Genomic DNA, 20,482 nt, shown 5'->3' with positions numbered 1-20,482 from the left:
TTCTGTGGAGCTGAAAAAAGATTCTTTCCTTTCTCTCAAACTATAGGTTTTTGGTTTTTATTTAAGGGTTGTTGTTTGGTTTGGCTACACCACACCATATTTCCTTCAAGTTGCTTTTTAATGGTATAATTTCTGAAATTTCAGCCTCTCATGCTGAAAAGGCAGTACTCATATTCTCATAAGGTGGATTCTGTGTTTATATATGTTTTAACTTGATAAACTCATTTTACTAATATCTTTATTTCCTTTCACATATTGTCAAGAAAGTAAAGCAAATTATTTTCATGGAAAACCAATTCATATTTAATTCCCTAAGGAAATGGCAACCCACTCCAGTATTCTTGCCTGAGAAATCCCATGGACAAAAGAGCCTGGCAGGCTACAGTCCATGGGATCACCACAGAGTAAGACACAACTTAGCAACTAACAACAGCAACAACAATAAGAAGAAAGTAATCAGTGCAGATGAGTGTCTGTTTCATTTTTTTTCCCCTAAGTACCATCATATTTGATATTTCACCACTCTTAATCTAGGGTCAACTTCAGTTTAGTTCAGTTCAGTCACTCAATCATGTCCAATTCTTTACGATCCCGTGGACTGCAACACACCAGGGCTCCCTGTCCATCACCAACTCCCAGAGTTTACTCAAACTCATGTCCATTGAGTCACTGATGCCATCCAACCATCTCATCCTCTGGCGTCCCCTTCTCCTCCTGCCTTCAATCTTGCCCAGCATCAGGGTCTTTTCAAATGAGTAATTTCTTCACATCAGGTGGCCAAAGATGGGAGTTTCAGCTTTAGCATCGGTCCTTTCAATGAATATTCAGGACTAATTTCTTTTAGGATGGACTGGTTGGATCTCCTTGCAGTCCAAGGGACTCTCAAGAGTCTTCTTCAACACCACAGTTCAAAAGCATCAATTCTTCAGCGTTTAGCTTTCTTTATAGTCCAACTCTCACAACCATATATGACTACTGGAAAAACCATAGCCTTGACTAGATGGACCTTTGTTGGCAAAGTAATATCTCTGCTTTTTAACAGTCTGGCTAGGTTGGTCATAACTTTTCTGCCAAGGAGCAAGCATCTTTTAATTTCATGGCTACAGTTACAATCTGCAGTGATTTTGGAGCTCAAAAAAATAAAGTCAGCTACTGTTTCCCCATCTATTTTCCATGAAGTGATGGGATCGGATAACATGATCTTCGTTTTCTGAATGTTGAGCCTTAAGCCAACTTTTTCACTCTTCTCTTTCACTTTCATCAAGAGGCTATTTAATTCTTCTTCATTTTTTGCCATAAGGGTGGTATCATCTGCATATCTAAGGCTATTGATATTTGTCCCAGCAATCTTGATTCCAGCTTGTGCTTCCTCCAGCCCAGCGTTTCTCATGATATACTCTGCATAGAAGTTAAATAAACAGGGTGACAATATACAGCCTTGACATACTACTTTTCCTATTTGGAACCAGTCTGTTGTTCCATGTCCAGTTCTAACTATTGCTTCCTGACCTGCATACAGATTTATTGAGAGGCAGATCAGGTGGTCTGGTATTCCCATCTCTTGAAGAATTTTCCACAGTTTGTTGTCATCCACACAGTCAAAGGCTTTGGCATAGTCAATAAAGCAGAAGTAGATGTTTTTCTGGAACTCTTGATTTTTGATGATTCAACAGATGTTGGCAATAAGGGTCAACTTAGGTACTTGTTATCTTGTAAGAGCAAGCTAGCTATTTCTCCCTTTCTCCTTAATCAAATAATATAATAGAATTTTCAACTTTAATCACAGGAATCAGCAAATGACTCTTTATGCTATGATTTTACCCAAATAGAAATTCTTTGCCACTAAACCCACAATATATGAAATTCTTGCTACCACAAGCATTATCATGATGACTATTAATAATCAGAGTGAAAATATTGATTCCATTTATGCCAGTAAAAGCTACTTAAATAGACATCATTCATTTGATAAACATTAATGATAAGCCCCATGTAGACAGTAGTTGCAAATTTTACTCAGCCCCAGATCCCCACACCTGAGAACAATCTTCATGCATAATAGATGCAAAATGACATATGGTGAATGAGTCACACTCAAATTCTACTCAGTAATTCAAACATAATTTGCTTTTGTGTATAGGACTACATTCTCCCATTCCTGTATTTTTACCCATAATAATACTGTTGTTTTTGTTCAATTGCTCAGCTGTGTCCAACTCTTTGCAATCCCATGGACTGCAGCATACCAGGCTTCCCAGTAATACTATATGTATCAGTAAAATTTTGCTATTTACAAAAAAAAAAAAATTAAAATACTAAATTTTCTTACCTGAAACTCTGAAGAGAGCCAGGCTTTATATCCAGTTTCATTAATAGTCACATCTAGATTAATCACAGCATGCTATCATGATGGGACCCTACATCTAAAGTCTCGTACATTTTTTTCACTCATAACATAGGTTTGTTTCATATATTGGATGACTTTAATAAAGTTGCTTTACTTCACTTGTTCCTAATTTCTACACCTTTATATCAAATTTCTCCTCACAAGGTTGTGTCAATTTTGAGTAGGTAACCAACATGAGTGAACTTTGCATACTCTAAAGTATAATATCATTTGTTATTAATATTAGCATAGAGCATTATCTTCTCTTTGAAAACCAATCATTTCTTCACTGATACCTTCTCCATCTTAATAAAATATAAATTGTAGGTTAAACTTCATCATATGAGCTATTCATCCTGCACCATCATCATTTTATGTCATGATTATGTGTACTCAAGAAAAAGCTTCTATATTCAATTCACTTTCCACAGCAGATATCTCTAACTACCCCCAGCTTCTCTACACTGACCATGTCTCAAATCTGGTAAAACATAAGGGTCTAGAACCTTGCTTGGACACATTATTTCATAGACTCACAGGTATTAGCTAAAATCATCTCCTTCATAATTATTACTTAAACTTCTTTTGGAGTCAGTGGTTTTAAAGTGGGCTTCCCAGGGAGTTCAGTGTTAAAGACTCCACCTCCCAATGCAAGAGACATGGGTTCAATCACTGGGTCAGGAAGATACCCTGGCACCCCATTCCAGTATTCTTGACTAGAAAATCCCATGGCAGAGGAGCCTGGTAAGCTACTGTCCATGGTATTGCAAAGATACAGACAAGACTTAGCAACTAAACAACAGTTTTAAAGTAGGTTGCTTCTCAGTAACTTGAGTAGGAGGTGTTACCTGATAAATAGCTAGCACAATCAGAGGAGTTGGTTTTCACCCAATTGTTTAATTATCATTGCTGTTCACTCTCAATCAGTGAAAAATGAAGATCTGGGGAATAGAAAATAGGGCAGTAGCAGGTATTTTCATTTAGAGGAAGGAAGAGAAAAAAAAATGAGGAGCAATGAAATGCATCTTTGGACAGTTATATCTTTGAAACAGTATTTCAGTAGACTCAAACTCAGTATAAAAGCTATTTTCACATTCTGAGTCAATCTTTAAGGCTAACAGTAAGCATCAATTTTCTTTCACTTATTGAATTAAAAGAGATGTTTGAATCATAGTACTTCCTATAATACAAATGCTGACGGGGATGATTCAGTAGCAGGAGAAGCCAGAAAGGATAATCTTCAAGAAAAGTTCTCTAGTAAGAGGATGGGATGTGGTTTGGTCTTTGGTAGGAGCATGAACAGACCAACCACTCTCAAAGAAAGGAAAGCAAGATACACGATTTCAGTTGTAGATACGCTGACAAGTTTGATGGTGGAACCATCAGGACATTTTCTCTTTTGCTTTAGTTTTCTCAGTGAAATAAATAATTAGGCCATCAGCTGAAGAAGGGGAAGAAATAGTGGAGCTTTAAAGAGAGAATGGAAAATATAAAATTCTGATGGGCATAGATGCCAAAGGGGACCAAAACAGTCTTGTAAGGGATTAGGAAAGGATTTTCCTTTTCTTAACTCAGGAATTACATGCTACACTGGCCTGAAGCTGTTAGTAGCTGTCTTTCCAAACATGTGGGAAAGTGTGAGTGCAAATAAAACCAGAACTGAAAAAAAGCATCCCAGATATGAAAGGAGAAACGTGCAATTGTCATGTACATGGAAGAAATGAGAATTGAACACAGAACTCTCCCTGAACTTTTCTTCTACTAGAGTAAACACATTCCTCTTTTGGTTATTTAAGGTTTGTTTTTGTTGTTTTGCTTTTTCACTTGCAGTCAAAAGAGTACTCGATGCATCAGATCACTGGGAAGTAGTTTATGAGGTTTCAAAGAATGAACTCTTATAATGATCAAAAAAGTACATTAAAAAAGATAAGTGAGTAACTTGGTTATTAGGATGTGTTTTGGAGTCAGGAAACTGAATTTGAATTCTGACTATCCCACTTAACAAGATGGGTAACATTTAGATTTATTTAGTCTCTCTGATTTTCACATTTTCATCTGTAGATTGGATATAATGATCACAAGAGGTACTGTGTATTATGCCCCATGCATTACACCAGTGTTTCACTTACTTTATCTTAATCAAATCTTGCATTCACCACTGTAAAAGGTATCATTTGTTTCATGAGGAGAGTGAGATTTAGAGATGTTAATAATCAGCCCAACAGTCTACAATTACTCAGATGGTATTGAGCACATGGTTATTTTACCCCAAACCTAGAGTGACTTTAAGTCTCAGTTCACTTGGACGATTTTAGTCTATGCTTGATGTACCTGCATTCCATCTGATTAGCATACTCTTTCACTAAAGAATCCACCTGCAATGCAGGAGATCCAAGTCCCATCCCTAGGTCAGGAAGATGCCCTGGAGAAGAAAAATGACAACCCACTCTAATATTCTTGCCTGGGAAATTCTATAGTCAGAGGAGCCTGGTGGGCTACAGTCCCTGGGGTCACAAAAAGTTGGACACGACTGAGCAGCTAACATTTTCACTTTCATTCACAAAACAGACTTAGATTGGACAATAAATTGCATGATCACTGTTGCAGTGACCAAGCTGATTTTAAGTCAGAGATGAGCTTGCTGGACATTTACTGAGATATGCTCTCTGGACCTCTACCAAAGGTGGGAGGAAAGAAAGTGAGATAGGGCAAAGGGAGGAACAAGAACTCCAACCAATCCCATGGGGAGCTCCGACATGGGAATGACCCTTTGGAGTTGTTATGTTTGGGTCCTTATGCTACTACATCAACCCACTCATTGCACCAGGTCTGGCCCCAAGATTTGAGTGGTCTTGACAAGAGAGTATTCATTACTCAAGGACAATTTCTTGAGAAAGCTGACACTTGAGGCTTTTCCACTGGGCAACATTCTCAGCTGGGGGAGTAAGTCCTTCAGAAAAAGAACTGGAAAGCATATCATAGCATCTACAACGGCTATAAACATTCACTAGTCATCCATGATGCATGGAGCACTGCCTGCAGACAACAATTTCTTCATACAGTTGCTCTAAAGATTAATTAAAGAGTACCTACATATCTTTAAAAGTACATGGCATATATGAATATATTTTTGTTGATATTCAGATGCTGTCACATCCAACTCTTTGCAGTCCATGAACTGCAGCACTCCAGGCTCCCCTGTCCATCACTATCTCCCAGAATTTGCTAAGATTCATGTCCATTGACACAAATTTTTTCCAATAAGTTGGCTCTTTGTGTCAGGTGGCCAAAGTATTAGAGCTTCTGCTTCAGCATGAGTCCTTCCAATGAATATTCAGGGTATCTTCACATACATATATATATGCATACATATGTGTATATATGTATCTAAATGTATATGTATGCTGCTGCTGCTAAGTCGCTTCAGTCATGTCCGACTCTGTGCGACCCCATAGATGGCAGCCCACCAGGCTCCGCCATCCCTGGGATTCTCCAGGCAAGAACACTGGAGTGGGTTGCCATTTCCTTCTCCAATGCATGAAAGTGAAAAGTGAAAGTGAAGTCGCTCAGTCGTGTCTGACTCTTAGTGACCTCATGGACTGCAGCCTACCAGGCTCCTCCGTCCATGGGATTTTCCAGGCGAAAGTACTGGAATGGGGTGCCATTGCCTTCTCCGATGTATATGTATATATCCAATCAATGGTAGCAATTATTATTTTATTACATATGATATAGTATATCTTAAAATACAGTGTATATCATATATAGTATGTTATATATTATAAGTAGCATTTTTATAAAGTTATCACTTCACAACAGAGCATCTGAAATAATAGAAAAATAAGATTTACAAAAAACTTTAAGAATTTAGCTTGAGGGATTGCCACAAGTAGCACAACACAGTGTTCTGTCTATAAATTTTCACAATAAACTGAAATCTGATGAGGGCTACATGAGCAGAAAGCATCCAGGTATTGGTAAGTTAAGGGAACCCCATATGATGAAGGAGTGTGAGTGAGTGGCAGGAATGTATGGGTACTAAATAAGGCACTGAAATCCACTGGCTTTTATACCCAAAAGCTTTTGACACCCTCAACCTCTTTAAAGACAAGGAGAGGATTTTTCCCCCTAATTGTGGTTTTATTTAGGAACAAAGCCTAAAACTGGAGTAAACAGGAAGAAGGTCCGTCTGGATAGCCCATTTAACAAGCTCAGAACAACCGTGTCTATACTTGCACTGTGCTGCTGTTAACTCCACTCCTAAATGGTCGGGAGGTGAGTGGGGATAACCAGGGCCTTAAACAAAGTGTTTCAGCAGAAAAAATGTAGAGTCCCTATTGGGGTTATACCTACAAAGGTAGAGTCCCTATTATGTGGTTTAATACCACATGATTTCAAAGAGGATACTCCATCTCCAGATTTTGAAGCCTAAAGAACATGCACAAATAGAGCTAGATATTTGGAATTTCCAAGCAAAAAGTTTAAAAATTTTCTCTAGTCAGATATGTTAAGTAGAAATGTTGCTGTCTTCATGGAGTAGCATCTTAGGCAATACATCAACTGTTAGTTGACTCTCCCTTGATCTAGGTGTGATTGACACTGCTATTGTGTCTTGCACTTTCCTATGAGGCTAAGGCCATCAGATAAGTTTTAGGAACATGGGCAACTCTTATACATCTTAAAGATTTCATTGAAGTTAATTCATATACTACATGGGGAAATCTGAGATAAGTTTAATGTTTAATTAGCAAATAACTTCAATACTGTTTAATTTTTATTACTGTAATTCTTGCAGTGATTTTTTTCCCCTATTTTAATCCCTTTGCTAAATTTTTCAGTGGTTGCTTTGCATAATAGGTATATTTAGGAATGTACACATGAGTTTTCAAAAGGAAAATAAAGTGAAATATGATATTCTTCCTTGGAGTGTGTGTAAGTCAAGTAAAGTCTGTATGAGTTTCCATATTAGCTCTGATTGATAGAAAAAAGACAAGATATTTTCAAACTTACTTTAAACATAGATTTTCCTTTTCATGACTTTGGTCCCCCAGGAAAACATGAGGCGTGCTATGATCAAACCTCATGAACCCTTGACTCTAGTACACATAAAGTGAGCAAGAAGCAGGTCCTGATTATTAAAGACATCTTGACATAGACACATTCTTTCTTGTACATTGAGAAACAAAAGGTTTCTTGGAGAAACTATTAAATTTGGATATTACAGTATTCTCTAAGAGGAAGAAAAGTTCATTTTCCCACTTCAAGGGAAGTGTATGCTTCACTCTTTTTTTTTTTTTTTTTTTTGCATAAACTACACAATATAGAGGCTATTTGTGATTTTAGAGAGAAAAGTAAAAGCAAAATAAGACAGTAAAGAAACTAGACTCAAGTATTCTTATAAAAGGAAGAAAGAGAAAAATTCCTACCAGATTAGCTTCCTAAAACTTACTATTTAAATTATTTTATGGAGGTGCCATGTAGTGTTATAAAGGGTAGAAATCAGGTGTTTTAATTTTTTCATTATAAATTATTCAACCATTTTATCATGTGTAGAAATAATTTAATTCACTGCTAATGTTATGAACTAAAATGCAGACTACATTTACTATCAACCTTTATTTGAGGAAGTTAAATTTTGTGATGCTATAAAATAATGGTGTAAATATATGTCATTTAATAATATTGTCTCCTGTTTCAGTTTTAGTTCCAAAGATTTGAAAAGCCCATAAAAATTCAAAATGCTTTATTGATTTTGCTGTAACACAACTGTATAGCCACATGTTTGATTTGCTATGTATAATGATTTATAATGGTATTAATTTTTTCATGACTCCAAAGCAGACTCAATGATATCACAAAATATTTGTTTGCTTGTCTATATTTTGCTTTTCAGACAGCCTTGCAAAGAAGAAAAAAGAAGAAAGGAAAAAGGAAGGAAGGAAGAGAAAAAGAAAGAAGGAAAGAAAGAAGAGAAATGGAGTAAATCATTAGGCAGTAAAAATAATGATATTTATTATTTTACCAGTTATAGGTGACACCTAGGCAGCTCTGACTCAATGGACATGAGTTTGAGTAAACTCCGGGAGTTGGTGATGGACAAGGAGGCCTGGCGTGTGACAGTCCAGGAGTCGCAGTCAGACACAACTGAGCAACTGAACTGAACTGAGGTGATAGTTTGAAAAAGACAATGTCTCAAAGTCTCTCCAAAGCTGCTGAGTAACACTGGACAAGAACTAGATGTGATGGCGGGTGGCTCTTGAGAGATTCTGCTTTCTTATACATATAAACACAATATTTAAGAATAAACAGGGAAACAACAGTCCTCAAGGGAAACTGTCTTGGTGTTAGATGCACACTCTCTAGCCTAACGTACTAGCCATCTTTGGCTTCGTGTTTCAGAAGCATCCAGTTATTCAGGAGAGTGAATGTACACATAGCAAAGTAAGAGCTGAATGAAAACTTTGGGCTAATCAGTTAGGACAATTTTCAGCTATTTAGCATAATTTTCATTTCCTTCTTAATACCCCAAAATAAAAACAACTTTTGATTCCACATTTGATTTAATTAGTCTTAATCCTGGTGCCTCAGCTGGTAAAGAACCCCTGCCGATGCAGGAGATGCAAGAAACAAGGGTTTGATTCCTGGGTCAGGAAGATCCCCTAGAGAAGGAAAGGGCAATCTGCTCCAGTATTAATGCCTGGAAAATTCCATGGACAGAGGAGCCTGGTGAACTACAGTCCATGGTGTCACAAAGATTCAGACATGACTGAGCATGCATGCACACGCATACAACCTGCTATAAAGGGTTATATTTTATTCTCTCAGTCAAATTAAAATTGAAGTAAAATTATAGAACCCACAAGCAGACAAGAATCTAATGCTCTGATATAAAATTATCTTTTTATTTTAAAAAATTACTCATCTTCATATAGTCACAAGAATGACAATTTATATTAAACCATTGCACAAATATCAGTCAACACTTTATTTTAATTTTATGCAAATCTAATCTCTTCAGCAAGCTCTGTTTTCCTGAATTTGCATTATATTGCTTCTTTTACTTCCTTCACTAAATAAAGAAAAAATAAACTATTTCAGTATGGAAAAATACATAGAGAAAAATAGACTCTACTGTTTACTACCCTGGCCATTGCAAAGTCACTAGTTATTGGAGATTTTATTTCTACAACATATCTAAAGTACTATTTCTTTATTCATAAGAGAAAACCTTTTGGAACTGAGATATAGTACACTGGAACTAAACTGGGATTACATTTGCTGTTTCTGTAAAGCATTTTATATTTCACATTCCAATAAACATTTTTTTTTCTGCTTCTACGTGGCTTACTTGATCATTTGAGGACACTATCCTTCGTAAGAAATGAAGGCATACCAGCATTTCTATAATTTCCCAGAGTCCATTTTTGCCACAGGCTTGCATTTTTTCTCATTACACTTACTAGAGCAGAGACCTGGGAGAAAGAAAATTAATCCAAAAAGTATTAAAGTAAAAGACCTAATGAAAATACAAAACTATGTAGAATATTAAGAATCCTATTCCATTAAAAAGCCTACTTATTCTTTTCAGTATGTATGAGTATTAACATTTTTCAGCAATTACTTGAGAGTATCTCTTTTACTGGTACTTCTATCCTCTGAATTCAGTCAATTCAGTTGAGTTGCTCAGTCATGTCTGACTCTTTGCAACCCCATGGACTGCAGTATGCCAGGCTTTCCTGTCCATCACCTATTCCCGGGGTTTACACAGCCTCATGTCCATTGAGTCGGTGATGCCATCCAACCATCTCATCCTCTGCCCTCCCCTTCTCCTCCTGCCTTCAATCATTTCCAGCATCAGCGTCTTTTCAAATAGTCATTTCTCCGCATCAGGTGGCCAAAGTATTGGAGTTTCAGCTTCAGCATCAGCATCTCGCATCAGCCTTACCAATGAATATTCAGGACTGATCTCCTTTAGGATGGACTGGTTGGATCTCCTTGCTGTCCAAGGGACTCTCAAGAGTCTTCTCCAACACCACGACAATATTTTCTCCAAGAAATGTTTGATTATAGAAATCTATTTTGATACGTATTGTAATATATAACACAAAAGTAAAATACTTTACATACTTACTCAAAGCTTCAGCCTCATTTATTCACATATAGACACAAATATTTGTGGAGCCCTATACCAAGGTCACAGGTGTGGAGCCCTGTACCAAGTTCATAGGATAAAAATCTCTGAAACTGACCAAGCCCCATAGCAACTGTTGCCATGAGCCTCTGGATCTAAATCGGCCTATTCCCTTATATAAAATACCCACCCTACTCTCCACCCTGTAGCATCCTAACCCATCACCTAATGCCACCATTATTAGGAATTTTCTCTGCCTTGAGGCTATAAAAATCGGTTGCAAGCCTGAGAAAGCCTTTGGCTCTCCCTTGAGCCTGTCTACTGTTCTCTCACTCTAACCTAAACTTTATTCTCCTCTCATTCTGCCTCATGTCTGGAAATTCTTTCCCAACCAGCATATGGACTGCAACAATATTAAAATGATAGAATCATATTTTTCAAGGTCTTCTTAGTCCTAGAAAAAATCAAATAATTATATACAGTACTATGAAAGAGTCACTTGTGAGCATAAGAACAGTGTAAAAACAGGTCATCAAGCCACAATAGTTCATTCCTTTTCCCTTTAAAACGTATCAGTCAGTTCAGTCACTCAGTCATGTCTGACTCTTTGCTACCTCATGGACCACAGCGTGCCAGGCCTCCCTGTCCATCACCAACTCCCAGAGTCCACCCAGAACCATGTCGACTGAGTCCGTGATGCCATCCAGCCATCTCATCCTCTGTCATGCCCTTCTCCCTCTTCCCTCAATCCTTCCCAGCATCAGGGTATTTTCAAATGAATCAGTGCTTCACATCAGGTGCCCAAAGGATTGAAGTTTTAGCTTCAACATCAGTCCATCCAAAGAACACCAGAACTGATCTCCTTTAGGATGGATTGGTTGGATTTCCTTACAGTCCAAGGGACTCTCAAGAGTCTTCTCCAACACCACAAATCAAAAGCATGAACTCTTCCGTGCTCAGTTTTCTTTAGAGTCCAACTCTCACATCCATACATGACCACTGGAAAAACCGTAGCCTTGACTAAACGGACCTTTGTTGGCAAAGTAATGTCTCTGCTTTTCAATATGCTGTCTAGGTTGGTCATAACTTTCCTTCCAAGGAATAAGAGTCTTTTAATTTCATGGCTGCAATCACCATCTGCAGTGATTTTGGAGCCAAAAAATAAATAAATAAATAATGTCAGCCACTGTTTCCATTGTTTCCCCATCTATTTCCCATGAAGTGATGGGACCGGATGCCATGATCTTAGTTTCTGAATGTTGAGCTTAAAGCCAACTTTTTCACTCTCCTCTTTCACTTTTATCAAGAGGCTCTTTAGTTCTTCTTCACTTTCTGCCATAAAGGTGGTGTCATCTGCATATCTGAGGTTATTGATATTTCTCCTGGCAATCTTGATTCCACCTTGTGCTTCCTCCAGCCCAGTGTTTCTGATGATGTACTCTGAATATAAGTTAAATAGGCAGGGTGACAATATACAGCCTTGATGTGCACCTTTTCCTATTTGGAACCAGTCTGTTGTTCCATGTCCAGTTCTAACTGTTGCTTCCTGACCTGCATACAGATTACTCAAGAGGCAGGTCGGGTGGTCTGGTATTCCCATCTCTTTCAGAATTTTCCACACTGTATTGTGATCCACACAGTCAAAGGCTTTAGCATAGTCAATAAAGCAGAAATAGATGTTTTTCTGGAACTCTCTTGCTTTTTCCATGATCCAGCAGATGTTGGCAATTTGATCTCTGGTTCCTCTGCCTTTTCTAAAACCAACTTGAACATCTGGAAGTTCACCGTTCACATATTCCTGAGGCCTGGTTTGGAGAATTTTGAGCATTCCTTTACTAGCGTGTGAGATGAGTGCAATTGTGTGATAGTTTGAGCATTCTTTGGCATTGCCTTTCTTTGGGATTGGAATGAAAACTGACCTTTTCAGTCCTGTGACCACTGCTGAGTTTTCCAAATTTGCTGGCATATTGAGTGCAGCACTTTCACAGCATCATCTTCTAGGATTTGAAATAGCTCAACTGTAATTCCAATGCCTACACTAGCTTTGTTCTTAGTGATGCTTCCTAAGGCCTACTTGACTTTGTATTCCAGGATATCTGGCTCTAGGTGAGTGATCACACCATCGTGATTATCTGGGTCATGAAGATCTTTTTTGTACAGTTCTTCTGTGTATTCTTGCCACCTCTTCTTAATATCTTCTGCGTCTCTTAGGTCCCTACCATTTCTATCACTTATTGAGCCCATCTTTGCATGAAATATTCCCTTGGTATCTCTAATTTTCTTGAAGCGGTCTCTAGTCTTTCCCATTCTATTGTTTTCATCTATTTCTTTGCATTGATCACTGAAGAAGGCTTTCTTATCTCTCCTTGCTGACCTTTGGAACTCTGCATTCAGATGCTTATATCTTTCCTTTTCTCCTTTGCTTGACCGTTCAGGTATGACCTAAATCAAATCCCTTATGACTATACAGTGGAAGTGAGAAATAGATTTAAGGGACTAGATCTGATAGACAGAATACCTGATGAACTATGGACGGAGGTTCGTGACATTGTACAGGAACAGGAATCAAGACCATCCCCAAGAAAAAGAAATGCAAAAAAGCAAAATGGCTGTGTTAAGAGGCCTTACAAGTAGCTGTGAAATGAAGGGAAGCAAAAAGCAAAGGAGAAAATGAAAGATATACCCATTTGAATGCAAAGTTAAAACATGTATGAAAAAACTATTATAATACCCTCTGTTGGAGTTCACTTAATGTTCTTTTCAATTACAAACTAGAATCCTTTTAATGTTAAGAGATCAAAACATTTTCTCTCTTAGTTACAAATGTAAATTTGATCACCTGATGCTAAAAAATATTGGCTGGCCAAGGAAATGGATATGCTGGTATAAACCACAACAGAAAAGACTCTGCCTTTGACAGTGTGATTTGCATAGCTACATTTTCATTACATTTATAATGTAACCCTGGGATTCCCTGGTGACTCAGCTGGTAAAAGAATCTGCCTGCAATGAGGGAGACTTGGGTTTGATCCCTGAGTTTGGAAGACCCCCTGGAGAAGGAAAAGGCTGCCCACTCCAGTATTCTGGTCTGGAGAATTCCATGGACTGTATAGATCATGGAATCCCAAAGAGTTGGGCACTACTGAGTGACTTTAACAAACTTTTTATAATGCAACCAGTATCTTTTAAGGCGCAAATACTTGAAACAGACAAATAGCTAGCATGCTGCTGCTGCTGCTAAGTCACTTCAGTCATGTCCGACTCTGTGTGACCCATAGACGACAGCCTACCAGGCTCCCTCATCTCTGGGATTCTCCAGGCAAGAACACTGGAGTGGGTTGCCATTTCCTTCTCCAATGCATGAAAGTAAAAAGTGAAAGTGAAGTCGCTCAGTTGTGTCCGACCCTCAGCAACCGCATGGAATGCAGCCTACCAGCCTCTCCGTCCATGAGATTTTCCAGGCAGGAGTACTGGAGTGGGGTGCCATTGCCTTCTCCGTAGCTAGCATGAGGGAATTTCAAATTATAGGTTGCATATGGTTAAAGGAAATACTTAGGATGGCATGTTTATTCCATTGACATTGTTTCCAACAATTTGCATAGTGATTGAAAGGTTTTGACACCTTACCTTTGATAATATTAGATAACTATGTTCAGTCCAGTCGCTCAGTCATGTCCGACTCTTTGCAACCCAATGAATCACAGCACGCCAGGCCTCCCTGTCCATCACCAACTCCCGGAGTTCACTCAGACTCACTCCCATTGAGTCAGCCATGCCATCCAGCCATCTCATCCTCTGTCATCCCCTTGCCTCCTGCCCCCAATTCCTCCCAGCATCAGAGTCTTTTCTAATGAGTCAGCTCTTCCCATGAGGTGGCCAAAGTCCTGGAAGTTTCAGCTTCAGCATCATTCCCTCCAAAAAACACCCAGGGCTGATCTCCTTTAGAATGGACTGGTTGGATCTCCTTGCAGTTCAAGGGACTCTCAAGAGTCTTCTCCAACACCACAGTTCAAAAGCATCAATTCTTTGGTGCTCAGCTTTCTTCACAGTCCAACTCTCACATCCATACATGACCACAGGAAAAACCATAGCCTTGACTAGATGGACCTTTGTTGGTAAAGTAATGTCTCTGCTTTTGAATATGTTGTCTAGGTTGGTCATAACTTTTCTTCCAAGGAGTAAGTGTCTTTTAATTTCATGGCTGCAATCACCATCTGCAGTGATTTTGGAGCCCAAAAAAAAAGTCTGACACTGTTTCTACTGTTTCCCCGTCTCTTTCCCATGAAGTGATGGGACCAGATGCCATGATCTTTGTTTTCTGAATCAACATTCAGCCAACTTTTTCACTCTCTACTTTCACTTTCATCAAGAGGCTTTTTAGTTCCTCTTCACTTTCTGCCATAAGGGTGGTGTCATCTGCATATCTGAGGTTATTGATATTTCTCCCAGCAATTTTGATTCCAGCTTGTGCTTCTTCCAGTCCAGCGTTTCTCATGATGTACTCTGCATATAAGTTAAATAAACAGGGTGACAATATACAGCCTTGACGAACTCCTTTTCCTATTTGGAACCAGTCTGTTGTTCCATGTCCAGTTCTAGCAGTTACTTCTTGACCTGCATACAGATTTCTCAGGAGGCAGGTCAGATAGTCTAATATTCCCATCTCTTTCAGAATTTTCCACAGTTTATTTTGATCTACACAGTCAAAGTCTTTGGCATAGTCAGTAAAGCAGAAGTAGATGTTTTTCTGAAACTGATTATGATGTCCCAAAGTACAGTGTATTGTCCATATATGGAAGTGGAATAAAGAAAGAGCTTAGAAAATACCTGGAAAATTGCCAATGGGTTAAACAAAAAAATTATATTTCTTAATTTCAGTTTAACTATCTTTAAGAAAGTCATTTTAAAGTTATCAATCTCATTTAAGTCTATATAAAATATAATAGTTTATTTTAGAGTATGCTTTTAAAAAGCATATAACTGTTTTCTATATGGCTTAAATCACTATACTTTCTGGTGTTGCCACTCACAAGTTATTACTCAAACCAAGAATACCATGCTCAACCTTTTGTGCTAAGTTGCTTTAGTCGTGTCCAACTCTGAGACCCTAGGGACTGTAACCCAACAGGCTCCTCTGCCCATGGGGATTCTGCAGGCAAGAATAATGGAATGGGTTGCCATGCTCTCCTCCTAGGGATCTTCCTTTAAAAGCTCAGCCTTTTACATCTCCCTATATTTCCACATAGAAACAAACACTTCAGCATTTTCTGATTCTTTTTGTATTAATCTGATATTTTCCTTCATATTTCTAAATAATTATGTAAGAAAGAATTAATTCAATCAGTTCAAATCATTCACATTACCCCAAAATGCTTATTTTCAAGACTGGCCCTTGGCCAGCTCTTAGAAAGTAAGCACTGGGCTCTAGGAGTAAAGAAAACAGGGAGACTTCTACCTTTAGCCTTTGGTTCCTAGCCTCTATGGCCTATCTTATTGGTTAAATGACCATTGAGTCAAGAAGTTACATTCTGCATCTCAAAGGACATCATCCCAACTGCATGAATATTATTGTCAAGATTGTGCTTAGCTTCACTTTTATTTTTTCTAGATGTTTACTTTTATTTTTATGTTTTAATGAGGTATAGTTGCTTTACAATGTTGTGTTAGTTTCTGCTGTACAACAAAATGAGTCAGATATATATATATATATACACACACACATATCCCCTCCCTCTTAGACCTCCCTCTCACCCCACTGTGCCACCTATCTAGGTCACCATGATCTTGGGTAACTTTGGCCTGCAACAGCTTGGAGTGAGACTTGGGTTTCCAGCCAGAGATCGAGACTGGGTCAAAGCGGTGAGAACACCAAATCCTAACCACTAGGCCAGTGATCAGTGATACAGGCCCTGGCCTTTCATCTTTGCAGAAAGATTTTCCACAAAGATGGAAAGTAGTGAAGCAAATAATTGTTAAGAGGAAAAAGAACAGTATGTGTGGATAGGTACATACGCAGACTCAGAGCGAGAGACCATGAGTCACATTATCATGGCAGTTTAAATCACTTATGTGGGGCATTTCATCTTTGTTTCCTTTGACAGCAATCATTTTAATTTGCCTGGTTCATAGTCCATATTGGTATATCTCAGGATCCTCCCCTGTGTGCATGCTCATCTCCTGTGAAGTGAAAGTGAACGTTGCTCAGTTGTGTCCAACTCTTTGTGACACCTGGACTATAACCCACCAGGTTCCTCTGTCCCTGGGATTCTCCAGGCAAAAATACTGGAGTGGGTAGCCATTCCCTTCCCCAGGGGATTTTCCTGACGCAGGGATCGAACCCAGGTGTACTGCATTGCAGGCATATTCTTTACTGTCTGAGCCACCAGGGAAGACTCTCTCATCTCTTTGCCATGATGGATTCTCCACAAAGGCTTACGAGTAGCCTGGCATTAGTTAGCGTCACTCCTCCTTGATCTCCAAGGAGACTTTCTGCACATGTGTGGTTGGGGAGGGCTTCACGGATGAGAAGGTGGTCCAGGCATGGCCTAGCTTCCTCCCTTAATTGTCCTGATATTCTTGTCTTGGAGTTTCAGTCCACAGGGAATGAATCTCTATTCACTTTACCCCGGGTGAGGGGGTGGTCATCTACCTCCTGTGAAGTGAAGATCACTGAGCTAAGCTCCCTATAGTATTAAGTGGTTCCCACTGGTATCTATTTTACACATGGTACTGTATATATGTCAGACTCAATCTCCCTATTCATCCCACCCTGTTTCCCTCCCAACCCTGTGTCCACAGGTCTGTCCACTACTTCTGTGTCTCTGTTCCTGCCCTGGAAATAGGTTCATTTGTACCATAATAATAATAATAAAAAAAATCTATTACAAAACTTTCTCAGGTCACCTCTTTTTGGAGGATGCAGTATTTAGTATGCAATGGCTTGTGCCCATTGCTGCATCTCTTTCACCATAAAACAGGCTCCTTGCCTGAGGTACGTAATACAGAGCTGCATATCAGAATACCTGAGAATGCTCAGGTAGTGGTACTGTCCTACACACTGAGAGCAAGAACAAGCTTTTACCTGAGTCTTGCTCAGGACCGATTGCTGACCTTTTATGAAAGAATCAAAATTAATCAACGTGTAGCCAAGTGGTTGGTTGACCTCCTCAAAGGAGTATCCTATGGAGGCCCTAGTATGAGTCTCTGATGCTGACAGAATTTTGCAGCAGTAGGAGCTCTACCAGCCTTTGTGAGAAGGAGCCCACACCACTGTGTCAGTAGCCACCATGGCTACCTCCACCATAAGCCCATTGTACATATGTACGGTTGGCCTAAAGGGTTCAGGATGGGGAACACGTGTATACCTGTGGTGGATTCATGTGGATATATGGCAAAGCCAATACAATATTTAAAGTTAAAAAATAAAATAAAATAAATGAAAAATTTTAAATTCAAAAAAAAAAAAAAAAAAGGTTGACTTACAAGACACCAGTCATCCTATTCTCCCAGTTGTTCAGGGTCTACTCTCAGAGAGTGTCTCTAAAGGATACAGATAACAAGTCACACACTCTCTACCCAATTCTCTGTGTTTATCTACATGACTTTTTTTTTTTTTTTCCCGTAGTCAAGGAAATCAATGGAATGAAGACCAGTGTCTTCTACTCTTAATTCTCACTCAAGTACTGGGACTCTCTCATTGTTCTTTTAGTTCAGGGTACTGAGATTCCTCCCTTGATCCTCCCTTTCTGCTCTTGTCAGATCCTGCATGTCACTCTTTGCCTGTTCCTTTCATCTTTCCCACAACTACGTGGGTTAACTAAGTTCTTCCCATTTGAACATCTGAGATGAAATCTGTTTCCAGACACACCCTTGACAAATAAAGGCATATTTGAACAAACATTTGAGGGGAGGTAACTAGAAGAAGAATATTTTGAATAAAGGCAGCAGCAAGATCAAAGACCCTGAAATTATAGCTTTCCCTGGATATTTAAGCAACAAGAAGGCTTGCATGGCCAATTAGAACAACCAAGGAAGTGAGCAGTAAGAGGTGAGGCCAGAGAAGAAATGTGGGCTGATAACTCACTACTCTTAGCACTGACTCAGTCTGATTCCAAATTCCAGCATGATTCCAAAAGAATTCTGCTGACCACATTAGTGTAAGTAGCATAGAATAGCACAAAGTTGTCACATGACAGGTAATATTTTTGTTCTAGTACCTAAATCCAGGGTTGCAGACTGTGTCCCACTAGAAAAATCTTGCCCAACCTCTTGTTTTTGTTTAAAAAAAAAAAGCTACTGGAATACAGCCAAGAATGTTCATTTACCAAATTCCTGTTGTGATAAAAACATGTATGGCTCACAAAGCTTAAAATATTTATTATCTGGACCTCTACAAAAATAGTTGGCTGACATTTTGCCTAAACGATAGAAAGTATGTCATCCTCTCTAATCACCAAAGATGTAAAAGACAATGGATTTTTTTTTTTTTTTTTTTTAATTTGTCCTTGACCTCAATCTTACAGCTTGGGTCTGAGTTCCTTTTTTAGTAGAGGCCTGAACACTTCAGTCCATACTTTCTTTTCTCAAGTGCCAATTGACATTTGTGAAGGAAGTTATTTTCTGTGTGTGGCCTTGTATTCTTGGCTAATACCCTCTTCTTTCTAGAGGATTCTGCCCTCTGTCTTAGTTTTCTGATTGCTTATCTGGAATTCAAGCTTCTGTTACACTTTGGCATCTTAGGCTTTTGTTTTCAAAAAGGCGGTGTCTGTCCCTTTAGTGCTTTCTGTTCTATAGGGTGTAGGGTGATTTGAGCTCTGAGTCTTTTCCACTCTGCCTTGTTTTGCTACAGGTAATTAGACAAGGTCCTAAGCAGACACTGAGTCTGCTTTATTTGAAGTATTATTCTATTTCTGTAAAAAATACCTCATCAGAATGCAACTTGGTTTTTGGTACATTCTTGTCAAGCTAATCCAATTGAGAAATCTACATGCAAACGTGCTTTCTGATTACTGTCTTGGCTACTGATGCAGGCTTTTTTAAAACAATTTTCCATGTGTATAGGCCTACCCAAGGGTCCGATCAATGGAAACCACAGCTTCTTTGTTAGTTGTAAAGGCCTTGGAAATCTGACTGACAGTTATAATCAAATCACTTATAAACAACACACTAAGAAAAAGGAAGTTGAATAGTCATCCAACAGCCTGTAAAAGGTGTTCTGTCTCTGTTGTTTTCCAGTCTGCTACCTAACAATTCTATCAAGATCATTATCAATCATCATCATCCTCAACAAAACCAAAAGTTTGTTCAATTTCAAGGAAAGGAGCTACAGCAATTGAATTCTTTGAACCCCTAATTTGAGATCATGTTAACCTGATTGAAAATCCCATCTCATATCATCAATTTTTATATGGATAATAGTATTAATCTGAAACAGGTCTCATAACTAAAGGAAGTGGAACCTAGAACTATTTGTAGACACTTGACAAGTTTACTCTATACAGTGATATTGGCTTCCAATTCGCATAAACGCTGTCTCATTTTGTTTCTTCAATATAAAACATTTGCTTTACAAACACAGTGTTCAGATTGCAAGAGAACTCCTCAAGTCAAGCATATACACTGTAATTGTACTGTAATAGCTGTCTGTACAGGCATTTTCACTGAAATCACCAAATAAAATATATTATTATATAAACTGTTTTTTATTAAATTGCTTACTTATAGACAAGTGTCAAGATGTCTCCATAATCTGACGTTTAGCTAAGGGAGACTAGTGCTATTCAAAAGTTTCTTTTCTAGTTTCCTCAGTAATTTGGCTGTGATAAACATGAAGAAACTTAAGTTGCTAATTCAAACTTAAAAAAAAAAATCTCTAAACCTCAAATGCTTCTGCGTGGGCTGTGAATATATTAGTAGGTGGTTTTTCAGTCTGGTAAAGGATTGATGTTTTCTCTTTAACTGGAAGT

At 38.5% G+C, this 20,482-nt stretch overlaps 1 long non-coding RNA gene across 1 annotated transcript in view; it reads left to right on the top strand.

Annotated features, from left to right (window-relative positions):
- Positions 1 to 9,952, top strand: part of LOC132346257 (uncharacterized) — a 117,299-nt gene extending 107,347 nt beyond the window's left edge. The window contains exon 3 of the long non-coding RNA XR_009496030.1: positions 8,280 to 9,952. This is a non-coding gene — a long non-coding RNA (uncharacterized lncRNA). The remainder of the gene's footprint in view (positions 1 to 8,279) is intronic.
- Positions 9,953 to 20,482: the final 10,530 nt, after the last annotated feature.

The sequence above is a fragment of the Bos taurus genome, chromosome 1 (assembly GCF_002263795.3).
Source record: "Bos taurus isolate L1 Dominette 01449 registration number 42190680 breed Hereford chromosome 1, ARS-UCD2.0, whole genome shotgun sequence".
Lineage (NCBI taxonomy): Eukaryota > Metazoa > Chordata > Mammalia > Artiodactyla > Bovidae > Bos > Bos taurus.
This window is presented reverse-complemented; position numbering and strand designations above follow the sequence as displayed.